At 38.6% G+C, this 21,477-nt stretch overlaps 26 non-coding genes across 26 annotated transcripts; all 26 read right to left on the minus strand.

The window, feature by feature from the left end:
* Positions 1-30: 30 nt before the first annotated feature.
* trnal-uaa (transfer RNA leucine (anticodon UAA)) lies at positions 31-113 on the minus strand. The gene has a single exon. It is a non-coding gene; the product is annotated as a tRNA-Leu (tRNA).
* A 726-nt stretch (positions 114-839) lies between these two features.
* On the minus strand, positions 840-922 carry trnal-uaa (transfer RNA leucine (anticodon UAA)). The gene has a single exon. It is a non-coding gene; the product is annotated as a tRNA-Leu (tRNA).
* Positions 923-1,652: 730 nt separating this feature from the next.
* trnal-uaa (transfer RNA leucine (anticodon UAA)) lies at positions 1,653-1,735 on the minus strand. The gene has a single exon. It is a non-coding gene; the product is annotated as a tRNA-Leu (tRNA).
* Positions 1,736-2,461: 726 nt separating this feature from the next.
* Positions 2,462-2,544, minus strand: trnal-uaa (transfer RNA leucine (anticodon UAA)). The gene has a single exon. It is a non-coding gene; the product is annotated as a tRNA-Leu (tRNA).
* Positions 2,545-3,270: 726 nt separating this feature from the next.
* Positions 3,271-3,353, minus strand: trnal-uaa (transfer RNA leucine (anticodon UAA)). Its single transcript has one exon. It is a non-coding gene; the product is annotated as a tRNA-Leu (tRNA).
* A 726-nt stretch (positions 3,354-4,079) lies between these two features.
* Positions 4,080-4,162, minus strand: trnal-uaa (transfer RNA leucine (anticodon UAA)). The gene has a single exon. It is a non-coding gene; the product is annotated as a tRNA-Leu (tRNA).
* Positions 4,163-4,888: 726 nt separating this feature from the next.
* trnal-uaa (transfer RNA leucine (anticodon UAA)) lies at positions 4,889-4,971 on the minus strand. The gene has a single exon. It is a non-coding gene; the product is annotated as a tRNA-Leu (tRNA).
* Positions 4,972-5,701: 730 nt separating this feature from the next.
* On the minus strand, positions 5,702-5,784 carry trnal-uaa (transfer RNA leucine (anticodon UAA)). Its single transcript has one exon. It is a non-coding gene; the product is annotated as a tRNA-Leu (tRNA).
* Positions 5,785-6,510: 726 nt separating this feature from the next.
* trnal-uaa (transfer RNA leucine (anticodon UAA)) lies at positions 6,511-6,593 on the minus strand. Its single transcript has one exon. It is a non-coding gene; the product is annotated as a tRNA-Leu (tRNA).
* A 726-nt stretch (positions 6,594-7,319) lies between these two features.
* Positions 7,320-7,402, minus strand: trnal-uaa (transfer RNA leucine (anticodon UAA)). Its single transcript has one exon. It is a non-coding gene; the product is annotated as a tRNA-Leu (tRNA).
* Positions 7,403-8,128: 726 nt separating this feature from the next.
* On the minus strand, positions 8,129-8,211 carry trnal-uaa (transfer RNA leucine (anticodon UAA)). The gene has a single exon. It is a non-coding gene; the product is annotated as a tRNA-Leu (tRNA).
* A 726-nt stretch (positions 8,212-8,937) lies between these two features.
* Positions 8,938-9,020, minus strand: trnal-uaa (transfer RNA leucine (anticodon UAA)). Its single transcript has one exon. It is a non-coding gene; the product is annotated as a tRNA-Leu (tRNA).
* Positions 9,021-9,749: 729 nt separating this feature from the next.
* On the minus strand, positions 9,750-9,832 carry trnal-uaa (transfer RNA leucine (anticodon UAA)). Its single transcript has one exon. It is a non-coding gene; the product is annotated as a tRNA-Leu (tRNA).
* A 726-nt stretch (positions 9,833-10,558) lies between these two features.
* trnal-uaa (transfer RNA leucine (anticodon UAA)) lies at positions 10,559-10,641 on the minus strand. Its single transcript has one exon. It is a non-coding gene; the product is annotated as a tRNA-Leu (tRNA).
* A 729-nt stretch (positions 10,642-11,370) lies between these two features.
* On the minus strand, positions 11,371-11,453 carry trnal-uaa (transfer RNA leucine (anticodon UAA)). Its single transcript has one exon. It is a non-coding gene; the product is annotated as a tRNA-Leu (tRNA).
* Positions 11,454-12,179: 726 nt separating this feature from the next.
* Positions 12,180-12,262, minus strand: trnal-uaa (transfer RNA leucine (anticodon UAA)). Its single transcript has one exon. It is a non-coding gene; the product is annotated as a tRNA-Leu (tRNA).
* A 726-nt stretch (positions 12,263-12,988) lies between these two features.
* On the minus strand, positions 12,989-13,071 carry trnal-uaa (transfer RNA leucine (anticodon UAA)). The gene has a single exon. It is a non-coding gene; the product is annotated as a tRNA-Leu (tRNA).
* A 730-nt stretch (positions 13,072-13,801) lies between these two features.
* On the minus strand, positions 13,802-13,884 carry trnal-uaa (transfer RNA leucine (anticodon UAA)). The gene has a single exon. It is a non-coding gene; the product is annotated as a tRNA-Leu (tRNA).
* A 924-nt stretch (positions 13,885-14,808) lies between these two features.
* trnal-uaa (transfer RNA leucine (anticodon UAA)) lies at positions 14,809-14,891 on the minus strand. The gene has a single exon. It is a non-coding gene; the product is annotated as a tRNA-Leu (tRNA).
* Positions 14,892-15,617: 726 nt separating this feature from the next.
* Positions 15,618-15,700, minus strand: trnal-uaa (transfer RNA leucine (anticodon UAA)). Its single transcript has one exon. It is a non-coding gene; the product is annotated as a tRNA-Leu (tRNA).
* A 729-nt stretch (positions 15,701-16,429) lies between these two features.
* trnal-uaa (transfer RNA leucine (anticodon UAA)) lies at positions 16,430-16,512 on the minus strand. The gene has a single exon. It is a non-coding gene; the product is annotated as a tRNA-Leu (tRNA).
* A 729-nt stretch (positions 16,513-17,241) lies between these two features.
* Positions 17,242-17,324, minus strand: trnal-uaa (transfer RNA leucine (anticodon UAA)). The gene has a single exon. It is a non-coding gene; the product is annotated as a tRNA-Leu (tRNA).
* Positions 17,325-18,050: 726 nt separating this feature from the next.
* On the minus strand, positions 18,051-18,133 carry trnal-uaa (transfer RNA leucine (anticodon UAA)). Its single transcript has one exon. It is a non-coding gene; the product is annotated as a tRNA-Leu (tRNA).
* Positions 18,134-18,862: 729 nt separating this feature from the next.
* On the minus strand, positions 18,863-18,945 carry trnal-uaa (transfer RNA leucine (anticodon UAA)). Its single transcript has one exon. It is a non-coding gene; the product is annotated as a tRNA-Leu (tRNA).
* A 1,516-nt stretch (positions 18,946-20,461) lies between these two features.
* Positions 20,462-20,544, minus strand: trnal-uaa (transfer RNA leucine (anticodon UAA)). Its single transcript has one exon. It is a non-coding gene; the product is annotated as a tRNA-Leu (tRNA).
* A 726-nt stretch (positions 20,545-21,270) lies between these two features.
* trnal-uaa (transfer RNA leucine (anticodon UAA)) lies at positions 21,271-21,353 on the minus strand. The gene has a single exon. It is a non-coding gene; the product is annotated as a tRNA-Leu (tRNA).
* Between the last annotated feature and the right edge of the window lie 124 nt (positions 21,354-21,477).

A 21,477-nucleotide genomic window follows, 5' to 3' on the forward strand; every position in this document is an offset into this window, starting at 1 on the left:
TTGATAACATCCAAATCAAAGATAAACTTCTACCAGGAGTGGGGTTCGAACCCACGAGGACATATGTCCATTGGATCTTAAGTCCAACGCCTTAACCTCTCGGCCATCCTGGTGTAAAGAACATGAAATCGAGTGCCCAGTCAAAATGGAATAAGGAGCACACAGTCAGATCTTTTGGCTTTGATCCAGACAATATGTAAATGAAACTTGATTACATCCAAATCAAACATTCTAACAGATGTAGGTTTCGAACCAACAAGGACATTTTAATATCGATCTTGAGTCTAATGCCTTAAACACACTGCCATCCAGGTGTTTCTAAAAGATTAACAAGAGCTGAGTCAAAGATGGAAGAACTTGTCATAGTCATTTCTTTCAGATTTGATCCACGCTAAATGTAAATGAGTGAAATGAGGGTTGATTACATCCTAAGTAAGCTTTTTCCAGGAATAGGGTTGGTACCCACAAAAACATACTGTTCGTCAGATTTTTATTCCAACAGTCTAAACAACTCAGCCATCCTGGTGTAAGTAAAGTATCATCAACAGCCCAGTGAAATTGGAGTGAGGAGCACACAGTCAGTTCTTTTGGCGTTGAGCCAGACAATATCTAAACGAGACTTGTTGACATCCAAATCAAACTTAATACAAGAACGGGGTTTCGAAGCAAGAAGAATGATAATTAAGTTGATAATGACTCTAACACCTTAACCACTCAACCATCTTTTGTGTTTATAAAGGATAAACACTTGCTTAGTCAAGGCGGAATAAGGGGAACAAAGTCAATTCTTTCAGCTTTGATCCAAACAATTGATAACATCCAAATCAAAGATAAACTTCTACCAGGAGTGGGGTTCGAACCCACGAGGACATATGTCCATTGGATCTTAAGTCCAACGCCTTAACCTCTCGGCCATCCTGGTGTAAAGAACATGAAATCGAGTGCCCAGTCAAAATGGAATAAGGAGCACACAGTCAGATCTTTTGGCTTTGATCCAGACAATATGTAAATGAAACTTGATTACATCCAAATCAAACATTCTAACAGATGTAGGTTTCGAACCAACAAGGACATTTTAATATCGATCATGAGTCTAACGCCTTAAACACAGTGCCATCCAGGTGTTTCTAAAAGATTAACAAGAGCTGAGTCAAAGATGGAAGAACTTGTCATAGTCATTTCTTTCAGATTTGATCCACGCTAAATGTAAATGAGTGAAATGAGGGTTGATTACATCCTAAGTAATCTTTTTCCAGGAATGGGGTTGGTACCCACAAAATCATACAGTTCGTCAGATTTTTATTCCAGCAGTCTAAACCACACAGCCATCCTGGTGTAAGGAAAGTATCATCAAGAGCCCAGTGAAATTGGAGTGAGGAGCACACAGTCAGTTCTTTTGGCTTTGAGCCAGACAATATCTAAACGAGACTTGTTGACATCCAAATCAAACTTAATACAAGAACGGGGTTTCGAAGCAAGAAGAATGATACTTAAGTTGATAATGACTCTAACACCTTAATAACCACTCAGCCATCTTTTGTGTTTATAAAGCATAAACACTTGCTTAGTCAAGGCGGAATAAGGGGAACAAAGTCAATTCTTTCAGCTTTGATAGAAAACAATTGATAACATCCAAATCAAAGATAAACTACTACCAGGAGTGGGGTTCGAACCCACGCGGACATATGTCCATTGGATCTTAAGTCCAACGCCTTAACCTCTCGGCCATCCTGGTGTAAAGAACATGAAATCGAGTGCCCAGTCAAAATGGAATAAGGAGCACACAGTCAGCTCTTTTGGCTTTGAGCCAGACAATATGTAAATGAAACTTGATTACATCCAAATCAAACATTCTAACAGATGTAGATTTCGAACCAACAAGGACATTTTAATATCGATCATGAGTCTAACGCCTTAAACACAGTGCCATCCAGGTGTTTCTAAAAGATTAACAAGAGCTGAGTCAAAGATGGAAGAACTTGTCATAGTCATTTCTTTCAGATTTGATCCACGCTAAATGTAAATGAGTGAAATGAGGGTTGATTACATCCTAAGTAAGCTTTTTCCAGGAATGGGGTTGGTACCCACAAAAACATACTGTTCGTCAGATTTTTATTCCAGCAGTCTAAACCACAAAGCCATCCTGGTGTAAGTAAAGTATCATCAAGAGCCCAGTGAAATTGGAATGAGGAGCACACAGTCAGTTCTTTTGGCTTTGAGCCAGACAATATCTAAACGAGACTTGTTGACATCCAAATCAAACTTAATACAAGAACGGGGTTTCGAAGCAAGAAGAATAATAATTAAGTTGATAATGACTCTAACACCTTAACCACTCAGCCATCTTTTGTGTTTATAAAGGATAAACACTTGCTTAGTCAAGGCGGAATAAGGGGAACAAAGTCAATTCTTTCAGCTTTGATCCAAACAATTGATAACATCCAAATCAAAGATAAACTTCTACCAGGAGTGGGGTTCGAACCCACGAGGACATATGTCCATTGGATCTTAAGTCCAACGCCTTAACCTCTCGGCCATCCTGGTGTAAAGAACATGAAATCGAGTGCCCAGTCAAAATGGAATAAGGAGCACACAGTCAGATCTTTTGGCTTTGATCCAGACAATATGTAAATGAAACTTGATTACATCCAAATCAAACATTCTAACAGATGTAGGTTTCGAACCAACAAGGACATTTTAATATCGATCATGAGTCTAATGCCTTAAACACACTGCCATCCAGGTGTTTCTAAATGATTAACAAGAGCTGAGTCAAAAATGGAAGAACTTGTCATAGTCATTTCTTTCAGATTTGATCCACGCTAAATGTAAATGAGTGAAATGAGGGTTGATTACATCCTAAGTAAGCTTTTTCCAGGAATAGGGTTGGTACCCACAAAAACATACTGTTCGTCAGATTTTTATTCCAACAGTCTAAACAACTCAGCCATCCTGGTGTAAATAAAGTATCATCAAGAGCCCAGTGAAATTGGAGTGAGGAGCACACAGTCAGGTCTTTTGGCGTTGAGCCAGACAATATCTAAACGAGACTTGTTGACATCCAAATCAAACTTAATACAAGAACGGGGTTTCGAAGCAAGAAGAATGATACTTAAGTTGATAATGACTCTAACACCTTAACCACTCAGCCATCTTTTGTGTTTATAAAGGATAAACACTTGCTTAGTCAAGGCGGAATAAGGGGAACAAAGTCAATTCTTTCAGCTTTGATCCAAACAATTGATAACATCCAAATCAAAGATAAACTTCTACCAGGAGTGGGGTTCGAACCCACGAGGCCATATGTCCATTGGATTTTAAGTCCAATGCCTTAACCTCTCGGCCATCCTGGTGTAAAGAACATGAAATCGAGTGCCCAGTCAAAATGGAATAAGGAGCACACAGTCAGATCTTTTGGCTTTGATCCAGACAATATGTAAATGAAACTTGATTACATCCAAATCAAACATTCTACCAGATGTAGGTTTCGAAGAAACAAGGACATTTTAATTTCGATCATGAGTCTAACGCCTTAAACACAGTGCCATCCAGGTGTTTCTAAAAGATTAACAAGAGCTGAGTCAAAGATGGAAGAACTTGTCATAGTCATTTCTTTCAGATTTGATCCACGCTAAATGTAAATGAGTGAAATGAGGGTTGATTACATCCTAAGTAAGCTTTTTCCAGGAATAGGGTTGGTACCCACAAAAACATACTGTTCGTCAGATTTTTATTCCAACAGTCTAAACAACTCAGCCATCCTGGTGTAAGTAAAGTATCATCAAGAGCCCAGTGAAATTGGAGTGAGGAGCACACAGTCAGTTCTTTTGGCGTTGAGCCAGACAATATCTAAACGAGACTTGTTGACATCCAAATCAAACTTAATACAAGAACGGGGTTTCGAAGCAAGAAGAATGATAATTAAGTTGATAATGACTCTAACACCTTAACCACTCAACCATCTTTTGTGTTTATAAAGGATAAACACTTGCTTAGTCAAGGCGGAATAAGGGGAACAAAGTCAATTCTTTCAGCTTTGATCCAAACAATTGATAACATCCAAATCAAAGATAAACTTCTACCAGGAGTGGGGTTCGAACCCACGAGGACATATGTCCATTGGATCTTAAGTCCAACGCCTTAACCTCTCGGCCATCCTGGTGTAAAGAACATGAAATCGAGTGCCCAGTCAAAATGGAATAAGGAGCACACAGTCAGATCTTTTGGCTTTGATCCAGACAATATGTAAATGAAACTTGATTACATCCAAATCAAACATTCTAACAGATGTAGGTTTCGAACCAACAAGGACATTTTAATATCGATCATGAGTCTAATGCCTTAAACACACTGCCATCCAGGTGTTTCTAAAAGATTAACAAGAGCTGAGTCAAAAATGGAAGAACTTGTCATAGTCATTTCTTTCAGATTTGATCCACGCTAAATGTAAATGAGTGAAATGAGGGTTGATTACATCCTAAGTAATCTTTTTCCAGGAATGGGGTTGGTACCCACAAAATCATACAGTTCGTCAGATTTTTATTCCAGCAGTCTAAACCACAAAGCCATCCTGGTGTAAGTAAAGTATCATCAAGAGCCCAGTGAAATTGGAATGAGGAGCACACAGTCAGTTCTTTTGGCTTTGAGCCAGACAATATCTAAACGAGACTTGTTGACATCCAAATCAAACTTAATACAAGAACGGGGTTTCGAAGCAAGAAGAATAATAATTAAGATGATAATGACTCTAACACCTTAACCACTCAACCATCTTTTGTGTTTATAAAGGATAAACACTTGCTTAGTCAAGGCGGAATAAGGGGAACAAAGTCAATTATTTCAGCTTTGATCCAAACAATTGATAACATCCAAATCAAAGATAAACTTCTACCAGGAGTGGGGTTCGAACCCACGAGGACATATGTCCATTGGATCTTAAGTCCAACGCCTTAACCTCTCGGCCATCCTGGTGTTAAGAACATGAAATCGAGTGCCCAGTCAAAATGGAATAAGGAGCACACAGTCAGATCTTTTGGCTTTGATCCAGACAATATGTAAATGAAACTTGATTACATCCAAATCAAACATTCTAACAGATGTAGGTTTCGAACAAACAAGGACATTTTAATTTCGATCATGAGTCTAACGCCTTAAACACAGTGCCATCCAGGTGTTTCTAAAAGATTAACAAGAGCTGAGTCAAAGATGGAAGAACTTGTCATAGTCATTTCTTTCAGATTTGATCCACGCTAAATGTAAATGAGTGAAATGAGGGTTGATTACATCCTAAGTAAGCTTTTTCCAGGAATAGGGTTGGTACCCACAAAAACATACTGTTCGTCAGATTTTTATTCCAACAGTCTAAACAACTCAGCCATCCTGGTGTAAGTAAAGTATCATCAAGAGCCCAGTGAAATTGGAGTGAGGAGCACACAGTCAGTTCTTTTGGCGTTGAGCCAGACAATATCTAAACGAGACTTGTTGACATCCAAATCAAACTTAATACAAGAACGGGGTTTCGAAGCAAGAAGAATGATACTTAAGTTGATAATGACTCTAACACCTTAATAACCACTCAGCCATCTTTTGTGTTTATAAAGGATCAACACTTGCTTAGTCAAGGCGGAATAAGGGGAACAAAGTCAATTCTTTCAGCTTTGATAGAAAACAATTGATAACATCCAAATCAAAGATAAACTAGTACCAGGAGTGGGGTTCGAACCCACGAGGACATATGTCCATTGGATCTTAAGTCCAATGCCTTAACCTCTCGGCCATCCTGGTGTAAAGAACATGAAATCGAGTGCCCAGTCAAAATGGAATAAGGAGCACACAGTCAGCTCTTTTGGCTTTGATCCAGACAATATGTAAATGAAACTTGATTACATCCAAATCAAACATTCTAACAGATGTAGATTTCGAACCAACAAGGACATTTTAATATCGATTATGAGTCTAACGCCTTAAACACAGTGCCATCCAGGTGTTTCTAAAAGATTAACAAGAGCTGAGTCAAAGATGGAAGAACTTGTCATAGTCATTTCTTTCAGATTTGATCCACGCTAAATGTAAATGAGTGAAATGAGGGTTGATTACATCCTAAGTAAGCTTTTTCCAGGAATGGGGTTGGTACCCACAAAAACATACTGTTCGTCAGATTTTTATTCCAGCAGTCTAAACCACAAAGCCATCCTGGTGTAAGTAAAGTATCATCAAGAGCCCAGTGAAATTGGAATGAGGAGCACACAGTCAGTTCTTTTGGCTTTGAGCCAGACAATATCTAAACGAGACTTGTTGACATCCAAATCAAACTTAATACAAGAACGGGGTTTCGAAGCAAGAAGAATAATAATTAAGTTGATAATGACTCTAACACCTTAACCACTCAGCCATCTTTTGTGTTTATAAAGGATAAACACTTGCTTAGTCAAGGCGGAATAAGGGGAACAAAGTCAATTCTTTCAGCTTTGATCCAAACAATTGATAACATCCAAATCAAAGATAAACTTCTACCAGGAGTGAGGTTCGAACCCACGAGGACATATGTCCATTGGATCTTAAGTCCAACGCCTTAACCTCTCGGCCATCCTGGTGTAAAGAACATGAAATCGAGTGCCCAGTCAAAATGGAATAAGGAGCACACAGTCAGATCTTTTGGCTTTGATCCAGACAATATGTAAATGAAACTTGATTACATCCAAATCAAACATTCTAACAGATGTAGGTTTCGAACCAACAAGGACATTTTAATATCGATCATGAGTCTAATGCCTTAAACACACTGCCATCCAGGTGTTTCTAAATGATTAACAAGAGCTGAGTCAAAAATGGAAGAACTTGTCATAGTCATTTCTTTCAGATTTGATCCACGCTAAATGTAAATGAGTGAAATGAGGGTTGATTACATCCTAAGTAAGCTTTTTCCAGGAATAGGGTTGGTACCCACAAAAACATACTGTTCGTCAGATTTTTATTCCAACAGTCTAAACAACTCAGCCATCCTGGTGTAAATAAAGTATCATCAAGAGCCCAGTGAAATTGGAGTGAGGAGCACACAGTCAGGTCTTTTGGCGTTGAGCCAGACAATATCTAAACGAGACTTGTTGACATCCAAATCAAACTTAATACAAGAACGGGGTTTCGAAGCAAGAAGAATGATATTTAAGTTGATAATGACTCTAACACCTTAACCACTCAGCCATCTTTTGTGTTTATAAAGGATAAACACTTGCTTAGTCAAGGCGGAATAAGGGGAACAAAGTCAATTCTTTCAGCTTTGATCCAAACAATTGATAACATCCAAATCAAAGATAAACTTCTACCAGGAGTGGGGTTCGAACCCACGAGGCCATATGTCCATTGGATTTTAAGTCCAATGCCTTAACCTCTCGGCCATCCTGGTGTAAAGAACATGAAATCGAGTGCCCAGTCAAAATGGAATAAGGAGCACACAGTCAGATCTTTTGGCTTTGATCCAGACAATATGTAAATGAAACTTGATTACATCCAAATCAAACATTCTACCAGATGTAGGTTTCAAACAAACAAGGACATTTTAATTTCGATCATGAGTCTAACGCCTTAAACACAGTGCCATCCAGGTGTTTCTAAAAGATTAACAAGAGCTGAGTCAAAGATGGAAGAACTTGTCATAGTCATTTCTTTCAGATTTGATCCACGCTAAATGTAAATGAGTGAAATGAGGGTTGATTACATCCTAAGTAAGCTTTTTCCAGGAATGGGGTTGGTACCCACAAAAACATACTGTTCGTCAGATTTTTATTCCAGCAGTCTAAACCACTCAGCCATCCTGGTGTAAGTAAAGTATCATCAAGAGCCCAGTGAAATTGGAATGAGGAGCACACAGTCAGTTCTTTTGGCTTTGAGCCAGACAATATCTAAACGAGACTTGTTGACATCCAAATCAAACTTAATACAAGAACGGGGTTTCGAAGCAAGAAGAATAATAATTAAGTTGATAATGACTCTAACACCTTAACCACTCAACCATCTTTTGTGTTTATAAAGGATAAACACTTGCTTAGTCCAGGCGGAATAAGGGGAACAAAGTCAATTCTTTCAGCTTTGATCCAAGCAGTTGATAAGATCCAAATCAAAGATAATCTTCTACCAGGAGTGGGGTTCAAACCCACGAGGACATATGTCCATTGGATCTTAAGTCTAACGTCTTAACCTCTCGGCCATCCTGGTGTAAAGAACATGAAATCGAGTGCCCAGTCAAAATGGAATAAGGAGCACACAGTCAGATCTTTTGGCTTTGATCCAGACAATATGTAAATGAAACTTGATTACATCCAAATCAAACATTCTAACAGATGTAGGTTTCGAACCAACAAGGACATTTTAATATCGATCATGAGTCTAATGCCTTAAACACACTGCCATCCAGGTGTTTCTAAATGATTAACAAGAGCTGAGTCAAAAATGGAAGAACTTGTCATAGTCATTTCTTTCAGATTTGATCCACGCTAAATGTAAATGAGTGAAATGAGGGTTGATTACATCCTAAGTAAGCTTTTTCCAGGAATAGGGTTGGTACCCACAAAAACATACTGTTCGTCAGATTTTTATTCCAACAGTCTAAACAACTCAGCCATCCTGGTGTAAGTAAAGTATCATCAAGAGCCCAGTGAAATTGGAGTGAGGAGCACACAGTCAGTTCTTTTGGCGTTGAGCCAGACAATATCTAAACGAGACTTGTTGACATCCAAATCAAACTTAATACAAGAACGGGGTTTCGAAGCAAGAAGAATGATACTTAAGTTGATAATGACTCTAACACCTTAACCACTCAGCCATCTTTTGTGTTTATAAAGGATAAACACTTGCTTAGTCAAGGCGGAATAAGGGGAACAAAGTCAATTCTTTCAGCTTTGATCCAAACAATTGATAACATCCAAATCAAAGATAAACTTCTACCAGGAGTGGGGTTCGAACCCACGAGGACATATGTCCATTGGATCTTAAGTCCAACGCCTTAACCTCTCGGCCATCCTGGTGTAAAGAACATGAAATCGAGTGCCCAGTCAAAATGGAATAAGGAGCACACAGTCAGATCTTTTGGCTTTGATCCAGACAATATGTAAATGAAACTTGATTACATCCAAATCAAACATTCTAACAGATGTAGGTTTCAAACCAACAAGGACATTTTAATATCGATCATGAGTCTAATGCCTTAAACACACTGCCATCCAGGTGTTTCTAAATGATTAACAAGAGCTGAGTCAAAAATGGAAGAACTTGTCATAGTCATTTCTTTCAGATTTGATCCACGCTAAATGTAAATGAGTGAAATGAGGTTGATTACATCCTAAGTAAGCTTTTTCCAGGAATAGGGTTGGTACCCACAAAAACATACTGTTCGTCAGATTTTTATTCCAACAGTCTAAACAACTCAGCCATCCTGGTGTAAGTAAAGTATCATCAAGAGCCCAGTGAAATTGGAGTGAGGAGCACACAGTCAGTTCTTTTGGCGTTGAGCCAGACAATATCTAAACGAGACTTGTTGACATCCAAATCAAACTTAATACAAGAACGGGGTTTCGAAGCAAGAAGAATGATACTTAAGTTGATAATGACTCTAACACCTTAATAACCACTCAGCCATCTTTTGTGTTTATAAAGGATCAACACTTGCTTAGTCAAGGCGGAATAAGGGGAACAAAGTCAATTCTTTCAGCTTTGATAGAAAACAATTGATAACATCCAAATCAAAGATAAACTACTACCAGGAGTGGGGTTCGAACCCACGAGGACATATGTCCATTGGATCTTACGTCCAACGCCTTAACCTCTCGGCCATCCTGGTGTAATGAACATGAAATCGAGTGCCCAGTCAAAATGGAATAAGGAGCACACAGTCAGCTCTTTTGGCTTTGATCCAGACAATATGTAAATGAAACTTGATTACATCCAAATCAAACATTCTAACAGATGTAGATTTCGAACCAACAAGGACATTTTAATATCGATCATGAGTCTAACGTCTTAAACACAGTGCCATCCAGGTGTTTCTAAAAGATTAACAAGAGCTGAGTCAAAGATGGAAGAACTTGTCATAGTCATTTCTTTCAGATTTGATCCACGCTAAATGTAAATGAGTGAAATGAGGGTTGATTACATCCTAAGTAAGCTTTTTCCAGGAATGGGGTTGGTACCCACAAAAACATACTGTTCGTCAGATTTTTATTCCAGCAGTCTAAACCACTCAGCCATCCTGGTGTAAGTAAAGTATCATCAAGAGCCCAGTGAAATTGGAATGAGGAGCACACAGTCAGTTCTTTTGGCTTTGAGCCAGACAATATCTAAACGAGACTTGTTGACATCCAAATCAAACTTAATACAAGAACGGGGTTTCGAAGCAAGAAGAATAATAATTAAGTTGATAATGACTCTAACACCTTAACCACTCAGCCATCTTTTGTGTTTATAAAGGATAAACACTTGCTTAGTCAAGGCGGAATAAGGGGAACAAAGTCAATTCTTTCAGCTTTGATCCAAACAATTGATAACATCCAAATCAAAGATAAACTTCTACCAGGAGTGGGGTTCGAACCCACGAGGACATATGTCCATTGGATCTTAAGTCCAACGCCTTAACCTCTCGGCCATCCTGGTGTAAAGAACATGAAATCGAGTGCCCAGTCAAAATGGAATAAGGAGCACACAGTCAGATCTTTTGGCTTTGATCCAGACAATATGTAAATGAAACTTGATTACATCCAAATCAAACATTCTAACAGATGTAGGTTTCAAACCAACAAGGACATTTTAATATCGATCATGAGTCTAATGCCTTAAACACACTGCCATCCAGGTGTTTCTAAATGATTAACAAGAGCTGAGTCAAAAATGGAAGAACTTGTCATAGTCATTTCTTTCAGATTTGATCCACGCTAAATGTAAATGAGTGAAATGAGGTTGATTACATCCTAAGTAAGCTTTTTCCAGGAATAGGGTTGGTACCCACAAAAACATACTGTTCGTCAGATTTTTATTCCAACAGTCTAAACAACTCAGCCATCCTGGTGTAAGTAAAGTATCATCAAGAGCCCAGTGAAATTGGAGTGAGGAGCACACAGTCAGTTCTTTTGGCGTTGAGCCAGACAATATCTAAACGAGACTTGTTGACATCCAAATCAAACTTAATACAAGAACGGGGTTTCGAAGCAAGAAGAATGATACTTAAGTTGATAATGACTCTAACACCTTAATAACCACTCAGCCATCTTTTGTGTTTATAAAGGATCAACACTTGCTTAGTCAAGGCGGAATAAGGGGAACAAAGTCAATTCTTTCAGCTTTGATAGAAAACAATTGATAACATCCAAATCAAAGATAAACTACTACCAGGAGTGGGGTTCGAACCCACGAGGACATACGTCCATTGGATCTTACGTCCAACGCCTTAACCTCTCGGCCATCCTGGTGTAATGAACATGAAATCGAGTGCCCAGTCAAAATGGAATAAGGAGCACACAGTCAGCTCTTTTGGCTTTGATCCAGACAATATGTAAATGAAACTTGATTACATCCAAATCAAACATTCTAACAGATGTAGATTTCGAACCAACAAGGACATTTTAATATCGATCATGAGTCTAACGTCTTAAACACAGTGCCATCCAGGTGTTTCTAAAAGATTAACAAGAGCTGAGTCAAAGATGGAAGAACTTGTCATAGTCATTTCTTTCAGATTTGATCCACGCTAAATGTAAATGAGTGAAATGAGGGTTGATTACATCCTAAGTAAGCTTTTTCCAGGAATGGGGTTGGTACCCACAAAAACATACTGTTCGTCAGATTTTTATTCCAGCAGTCTAAACCACTCAGCCATCCTGGTGTAAGTAAAGTATCATCAAGAGCCCAGTGAAATTGGAATGAGGAGCACACAGTCAGTTCTTTTGGCTTTGAGCCAGACAATATCTAAACGAGACTTGTTGACATCCAAATCAAACTTAATACAAGAACGGGGTTTCGAAGCAAGAAGAATAATAATTAAGTTGATAATGACTCTAACACCTTAACCACTCAGCCATCTTTTGTGTTTATAAAGGATAAACACTTGCTTAGTCAAGGCGGAATAAGGGGAACAAAGTCAATTCTTTCAGCTTTGATCCAAACAATTGATAACATCCAAATCAAAGATAAACTTCTACCAGGAGTGGGGTTCGAACCCACGAGGACATATGTCCATTGGATCTTAAGTCTAACGCCTTAACCTCTCGGCCATCCTGGTGTAAAGAACATGAAATCGAGTGCCCAGTCAAAATGGAATAAGGAGCACACAGTCAGATCTTTTGGCTTTGATCCAGACAATATGTAAATGAAACTTGATTACATCCAAATCAAACATTCTACCAGATGTAGGTTTCGAACAAACAAGGACATTTTAATTTCGATCATGAGTCTAATGCCTTAAACACACTGCCATCCAGGTGTTTCTAAATGATTAACAAGAGCTGAGTCAAAAATGGAAGAACTTGTCATAGTCATTTCTTTCAGATTTGATCCACGCTAAATGTAAATGAGTGAAATGAGGGTTGATTACATCCTAAGTAAGCTTTTTCCAGGAATAGGGTTGGTACCCACAAAAACATACTGTTCGTCAGATTTTTATTCCAACAGTCTAAACAACTCAGCCATCCTGGTGTAAGTAAAGTATCATCAAGAGCCCAGTGAAATTGGAGTGAGGAGCACACAGTCAGTTCTTTTGGCGTTGAGCCAGACAATATCTAAACGAGACTTGTTGACATCCAAATCAAACTTAATACAAGAACGGGGTTTCGAAGCAAGAAGAATGATACTTAAGTTGATAATGACTCTAACACCTTAACCACTCAGCCATCTTTTGTGTTTATAAAGGATAAACACTTGCTTAGTCAAGGCGGAATAAGGGGAACAAAGTCAATTCTTTCAGCTTTGATCCAAACAATTGATAACATCCAAATCAAAGATAAACTTCTACGAGGAGTGCGGTTCGAACCCACGAGGACATATGTCCATTGGATCTTAAGTCCAACGCCTTAACCTCTCGGCCATCCTGGTGTAAAGAAGATGAAATCGAGTTCCCAGTCAAAATGGAATAAGGAGCACACAGTCAGATCTTTTGGCTTTGATCCAGACAATATGTAAATGAAACTTGATTACATCCAAATCAAACATTCTACCAGATGTAGGTTTCGAACCAACAAGGACATTTTAATATCGATCATGAGTCTAATGCCTTAAACACACTGCCATCCAGGTGTTTCTAAAAGATTAACAAGAGCTGAGTCAAAGATGGAAGAACTTGTCATAGTCATTTCTTTCAGATTTGATCCACGCTAAATGTAAATGAGTGAAATGAGGGTTGATTACATCCTAAGTAAGCTTTTTCCAGGAATAGGGTTGGTACCCACAAAAACATACTGTTCGTCAGATTTTTATTCCAACAGTCTAAACAACTCAGCCATCCTGGTGTAAGTAAAGTATCATCAAGAGCCCAGTGAAATTGGAGTGAGGAGCACACAGTCAGTTCTTTTGGCGTTGAGCCAGACAATATCTAAACGAGACTTGTTGACATCCAAATCAAACTTAATACAAGAACGGGGTTTCGAAGCAAGAAGAATGATACTTAAGTTGATAATGACTCTAACACCTTAATAACCACTCAGCCATCTTTTGTGTTTATAAAGGATCAACACTTGCTTAGTCAAGGCGGAATAAGGGGAACAAAGTCAATTCTTTCAGCTTTGATAGAAAACAACTGATAACATCCAAATCAAAGATAAACTACTACCAGGAGTGGGGTTCGAACCCACGAGGACATATGTCCATTGGATCTTAAGTCCAACGCCTTAACCTCTCGGCCATCCTGGTGTAAAGAACATGAAATCGAGTGCCCAGTCAAAATGGAATAAGGAGCACACAGTCAGATCTTTTTGCTTTGATCCAGACAATATGTAAATGAAACTTGATTACATCCAAATCAAACATTCTAACAGATGTAGGTTTCGAACCAACAAGGACATTTTAATATCGATCATGAGTCTAATGCCTTAAACACACTGCCATCCAGGTGTTTCTAAATGATTAACAAGAGCTGAGTCAAAAATGGAAGAACTTGTCATAGTCATTTCTTTCAGATTTGATCCACGCTAAATGTAAATGAGTGAAATGAGGGTTGATTACATCCTAAGTAAGCTTTTTCCGGGAATAGGGTTGGTACCCACAAAAACATACTGTTCGTCATATTTTTATTCCAGCAGTCTAAACAACTCAGCCATCCTGGTGTAAGTAAAGTATCATCAAGAGCCCAGTGAAATTGGAATGAGGAGCACACAGTCAGTTCTTTTGGCGTTGAGCCAGACAATATCTAAACGAGACTTGTTGACATCCAAATCAAACTTAATACAAGAACGGGGTTTCGAAGCAAGAAGAATGATACTTAAGTTGATAATGACTCTAACACCTTAATAACCACTCAGCCATCTTTTGTGTTTATAAAGGATCAACACTTGCTTAGTCAAGGCATAATAAGGGGAACAAAGTCAATTCTTTCAGCTTTGATAGAAAACAATTGATAACATCCAAATCAAAGATAAACTACTACCAGTAGTGGGGTTCGAACCCACGAGGACATATGTCCATTGGATCTTAAGTCCAACACCTTAACCACTCAGCCATCTTTTGTGTTTATAAAGGATAAACACTTGCTTAGTCAAGGCGGAATAAGGGGAACAAAGTCAATTCTTTCAGCTTTGATCCAAACATTTGATAACATCCAAATCAAAGATAAACTTCTACCAGGAGTGGGGTTCGAACCCACAAGGACATATGTCCATTGGATCTTAAGTCCAACGCCTTAACCTCTCGGCCATCCTGGTGTAAAGTACATGAAATCGAGTGCCCAGTCAAAATGGAATAAGGAGCACACAGTCAGCTCTTTTGGCTTTGATCCAGACAATATGTAAATGAAACTTGATTACATCCAAATCAAACATTCTAACAGATGTAGATTTCGAACCAACAAGGACATTTTAATATCGATCATGAGTCTAACGCCTTAAACACAGTGCCATCCAGGTGTTTCTAAAAGATTAACAAGAGCTGAGTCAAAGATGGAAGAACTTGTCATAGTCATTTCTTTCAGATTTGATCCACGCTAAATGTAAATGAGTGAAATGAGGGTTGATTACATCCTAAGTAAGCTTTTTCCAGGAATGGGGTTGGTACCCACAAAAACATACTGTTCGTCAGATTTTTATTCCAGCAGTCTAAACCACACAGCCATCCTGGTGTAAGTAAAGTATCATCAAGAGCCCAGTGAAATTGGAATGAGGAGCACACAGTCAGTTCTTTTGGCTTTGAGCCAGACAATATCTAAACGAGACTTGTTGACATCCAAATCAAACTTAATACAAGAACAGGGTTTCGAAGCAAGAAGAATAATAATTAAGTTGATAATGACTCTAACACCTTAACCACTCAACCATCTTTTGTGTTTATAAAGGATAAACACTTGCTTAGTCCAGGCGGAATAAGGGGAACAAAGTCAATTCTTTCAGCTTTGATCCTAGCAATTGATAAGATCCAAATCAAAGATAATCTTCTACCAGGAGTGGGGTTCGAACCCACGAGGACATATGTCCATTGGATCTTAAGTCCAACACCTTAACCTCTCGGCCATCCTGGTGTTAAGAACATGAAATCGAGTGTCCAGTCAAAATGGAATAAGGAGCACACAGTCAGATCTTTTGGCTTTGATCCAGACAATATGTAAATGAAACTTGATTACATCCAAATCAATCATTCTAACAGATGTAGGTTTCGAACCAACAAGGACATTTTAATATCGATCATGAGTCTAATGCGTTAAACACACTGCCATCCAGGTGTTTCTAAATGATTAACAAGAGCTGAGTCAAAAATGGAAGAACTTGTCATAGTCATTTCTTTCAGATTTGATCCACGCTAAATGTAAATGAGTGAAATGAGGGTTGATTACATCCTAAGTAAGCTTTTTCCAGGAATAGGGTTGGTACCCACAAAAACATACTGTTCGTCAGATTTTTATTCCAGCAGTCTAAACCACTCAGCCATCCTGGTGTAAGTAAAGTATCATCAAGAGCCCAGTGAAATTGGAATGAGGAGCACACAGTCAGTTCTTTTGGCTTTGAGCCAGACAATATCTAAACGAGACTTGTTGACATCCAAATCAAACTTAATACAAGAATGGGGTTTCGAAGCAAGAAGAATGATACTTAAGTTGATAATGACTCTAACACCTTAATAACCACTCAGCCATCTTTTGTGTTTATAAAGGATTAACACTTGCTTAGTGCAGGCGGAATAAGGGGAACAAAGTCAATTCCTTCAGCTTTGATCCAAGCAATTGATAACATCCAAATCAAAGATAATCTTCTACCAGGAGTGGGGTTCGAACCCACGAGGACATATGTCCATTGGATCTTAAGTCCAACACCTTAACCTCTTGGCCATCCTGATGTAAAGAACATGAAATCGAGTGCCCAGTCAAAATGGAATAAGGAGCACACAGTCAGATCTTTTGGCTTTGATCCAGACAATATGTAAATGAAACTTGATTACATCCAAATCAATCATTCTAACAGATGTAGGTTTCGAACCAACAAGGACATTTTAATATCGATCATGAGTCTAATGCCTTAAACACACTGCCATCCAGGTGTTTCTAAATGATTAACAAGAGCTGAGTCAAAAATGGAAGAACTTGTCATAGTCATTTCTTTCAGATTTGATCCACGCTAAATGTAAATGAGTGAAATGAGGGTTGATTACATCCTAAGTAAGCTTTTTCCAGGAATGGGGTTGGTACCCACAAAAACATACTGTTCGTCAGATTTTTATTCCAGCAGTCTAAACCACTCAGACATCCTGGTGTAAGTAAAGTATCATCAAGAGCCCAGTGAAATTGGAATGAGGAGCACACAGTCAGTTCTTTTGGCTTTGAGCCAGACAATATCTAAACGAGACTTGTTGACATCCAAATCAAACTTAATACAAGAACGGGGTTTCGAAGCAAGAAGAATGATACTTAAGTTGATAATGACTCTAACACCTTAATAACCACTCAGCCATCTTTTGTGTTTATAAAGGATAAACACTTGCTTAGTCAAGGCGGAATAAGGGGAACAAAGTCAATTCTTTCAGCTTTGATCCAAACAATTGATAACATCCAAATCAAAGATAAACTTCTACCAGGAGTGGGGTTCGAACCCACGAGGACATATGTCCATTGGATTTTAAGTCCAACACCTTAACCTCTCGGCCATCCTGGTGTAAAGAACATGAAATCGAGTGCCCAGTCAAAATGGTATAAGGAGCACACAGTCAGATCTTTTGGCTTTGATCCAGACAATATGTAAATGAAACTTGATTACATCCAAATCAAACATTCTACCAGATGTAGGTTTCGAACCAACAAGGACATTTTAATATCGATCATGAGTCTAACGCCTTAAACACAGTGCCATCCAGGTGTTTCTAAATGATTAACAAGAGCTGAGTCAAAAATGGAAGAACTTGTCATAGTCATTTCTTTCAGATTTGATCCACGCTAAATGTAAATGAGTGAAATGAGGGTTGATTACATCCTAAGTAAGCTTTTTCCAGGAATGGGGTTGGTACCCACAAAAACATACTGTTCGTCAGATTTTTATTCCAGCAGTCTAAACCACTCAGCCATCCTGGTGTAAGTAAAGTATCATCAAGAGCCCAGTGAAATTGGAATGAGGAGCACACAGTCAGTTCTTTTGGCTTTGAGCCAGACAATATCTAAACGAGACTTGTTGACATCCAAATCAAACTTAATACAAGAACGGGGTTTCGAAGCAAGAACAATAATAATTAAGTTGATAATGACTCTAACACCTTAACCACTCAACCATCTTTTGTGTTTATAAAGGATAAACACTTGCTTAGTCCAGGCGGAATAAGGGGAACAAAGTCAATTCTTTCAGCTTTGATCCAAGCAATTGAAAACATCCAAATCAAAGATTATCTTCTACCAGGAGTGGGGTTCGAACCCACGAGGACATATGTCCAATGGATCTTAAGTCCAACACCTTAACCTCTCGGCCATCCTGGTGTTAAGAACATGAAATCGAGTGCCCAGTCAAAATGGAATAAGGAGCACACAGTCAGATCTTTTGGCTTTGATCCAGACAATATGTAAATGAAACTTGATTACATCCAAATCAATCATTCTAACAGATGTAGGTTTCGAACCAACAAGGACATTTTAATATCGATCATGAGTCTAATGCCTTAAACACACTGCCATCCAGGTGTTTCTAAATGATTAACAAGAGCTGAGTCAAAAATGGAAGAACTTGTCATAGTCATTTCTTTCAGATTTGATCCACGCTAAATGTAAATGAGTGAAATGAGGGTTGATTACATCCTAAGTAAGCTTTTTCCAGGAATAGGGTTGGTACCCACAAAAACATACTGTTCGTCAGATTTTTATTCCAGCAGTCTAAACCACTCAGCCATCCTGGTGTAAGTAAAGTATCATCAAGAGCCCAGTGAAATTGGAATGAGGAGCACACAGTCAGTTCTTTTGGCTTTGAGCCAGACAATATCTAAACGAGACTTGTTGACATCCAAATCAAACTTAATACAAGAACGGGGTTTCGAAGCAAGAAGAGTGATACTTAAGTTGATAATGACTCTAACACCTTAATAACCACTCAGCCATCTTTTGTGTTTATAAAGGATTAACACTTGCTTAGTCAAGGCGGAATAAGGGGAACAAAGTCAATTCTTTCAGCTTTGATCCAAACAATTGATAACATCCAAATCAAAGATAAACTTCTACCAGGAGTGGGGTTCGAACCCACGAGGACATATGTCCATTGGATCTTAAGTCCAACGCCTTAACCTCTCGGCCATCCTGGTGTAAAGAACATGAAATCGAGTGCCCAGTCGAAATGGAATAAGGAGCACACAGTCAGATCTTTTGGCTTTGATCCAGACAATATGTAAATGAAACTTGATTACATCCAAATCAAACATTCTACCAGATGTAGGTTTCGAACAAACAAGGACATTTTAATTTCGATCATGAGTCTAACGCCTTAAACACAGTGGCATCCAGGTGTTTCTAAAAGATTAACAAGAGCTGAGTCAAAGATGGAAGAACTTGTCATAGTCATTTCTTTCAGATTTGATCCACGCTAAATGTAAATGAGTGAAATGAGGGTTGATTACATCCTAAGTAAGCTTTTTCCAGGAATGGGGTTGGTACCCACAAAAACATACTGTTCGTCAGATTTTTATTCCAGCAGTCTAAACCACTCAGCCATCCTGGTGTAAGTAAAGTATCATCAAGAGCCCAGTGAAATTGGAATGAGGAGCACACAGTCAGTTCTTTTGGCTTTGAGCCAGACAATATCTAAACAAGACTTGTTGACATCCAAATCAAACTTAATACAAGAACGGGGTTTCGAAGCAAGAAGAATAATAAGTAAGTTGATAATGACTCTAACACCTTAACCACTCAACCATCTTTTGTGTTTATAAAGGATAAACACTTGCTTAGTCCAGGCGGAATAAGGGGAACAAAGTCAATTCTTTCAGCTTTGATCCAAGCAATTGAAAACATCCAAATCAAAGATTATCTTCTACCAGGAGTGGGGTTCGAACCCACGAGGACATATGTCCATTGGATCTCGGCCATCCTGGTGTTAAGAACATGAAATCGAGTGCCCAGTCAAAATGGAATAAGGAGCACACAGTCAGATCTTTTGGCTTTGATCCAGACAATATGTAAATGAAACTTGATTACATCCAAATCAATCATTCTAACAGATGTAGGTTTCGAACCAACAAGGACATTTTAATATCGATCATGAGTCTAATGCCTTAAACACACTGCCATCCAGGTGTTTCTAAATGATTAACAAGAGCTGAGTCAAAAATGGAAGAACTTGTCATAGTCATTTCTTTCAGATTTGATCCACGCTAAATGTAAATGAGTGAAATGAGGGTTGATTACATCCTAAGTAAGCTTTTTCCAGGAATAGGGTTGGTACCCACAAAAACATACTGTTCGTCAGATTTTTATTCCAGCAGTCTAAACCACTCAGCCATCCTGGTGTAAGTAAAGTATCATCAAGAGCCCAGTGAAATTGGAATGAGGAGCACACAGTCAGTTCTTTTGGCTTTGAGCCAGACAATATCTAAACGAGACTTGTTGACATCCAAATCAAACTTAATACAAGAACGGGGTTTCGAAGCAAGAAGAATGATACTTAAGTTGATAATGACTCTAACACCTTAATAACCACTCAGCCATCTTTTGTGTTTATAAAGGATTAACACTTGCTTAGTCAAGGCGGAATAAGGGGAACAAAGTCAATTCTTTCAGCTTTGATCCAAACAATTGATAACATCCAAATCAAAGATAAACTTCTACCAGGAGTGGGGTTCGAACCCACGAGGACATATGTCCATTGGATCTTAAGTCCAACGCCTTAACCTCTCGGCCATCCTGGTGTAAAGAACATGAAATCGAGTGCCCAGTCGAAATGGAATAAGGAGCACACAGTCAGATCTTTTGGCTTTGATCCAGACAATATGTAAATGAAACTTGATTACATCCAAATCAAACATTCTACCAGATGTAGGTTTCGAACAAACAAGGACATTTTAATTTCGATCATGAGTCTAACGCCTTAAACACAGTGGCATCCAGGTGTTTCTAAAAGATTAACAAGAGCTGAGTCAAAGATGGAAGAACTTGTCATAGTCATTTCTTTCAGATTTGATCCACGCTAAATGTAAATGAGTGAAATGAGGGTTGATTACATCCTAAGTAAGCTTTTTCCAGGAATGGGGTTGGTACCCACAAAAACATACTGTTCGTCAGATTTTTATTCCAGCAGTCTAAACCACTCAGCCATCCTGGTGTAAGTAAAGTATCATCAAGAGCCCAGTGAAATTGGAATGAGGAGCACACAGTCAGTTCTTTTGGCTTCGAGCCAGACAATATCTAAACAAGACTTGTTGACATCCAAATCAAACTTAATACAAGAACGGGGTTTCGAAGCAAGAAGAATAATAATTAAGTTGATAATGACTCTAACACCTTAACCACTCAACCATCTTTTGTGTTTATAAAGGATAAACATTTGCTTAGTCCAGGCGGAATAAGGGGAACAAAGTCAATTCTTTCAGCTTTGATCCAAGCAATTGATAACATCCAAATCAAAGATAATCTTCTACCAGGAGTGGGGTTCGAACCCACGAGGACATATGTCCATTGGATCTTAAGTCCAACACCTTAACCTCTCGGCCATCCTGGTGTAAAGAGCATGAAATCGAGTGCCCAGTCAAAATGGAATAAGGAGCACACAGTCAGATCTTTTGGCTTTGATCCAGACAATATGTAAATGAAACTTGATTACATCCAAATCAAACATTCTACCA

This window comes from Salvelinus fontinalis, chromosome 22, assembly GCF_029448725.1.
Source record: "Salvelinus fontinalis isolate EN_2023a chromosome 22, ASM2944872v1, whole genome shotgun sequence".
Taxonomy (NCBI): domain Eukaryota; kingdom Metazoa; phylum Chordata; class Actinopteri; order Salmoniformes; family Salmonidae; genus Salvelinus; species Salvelinus fontinalis.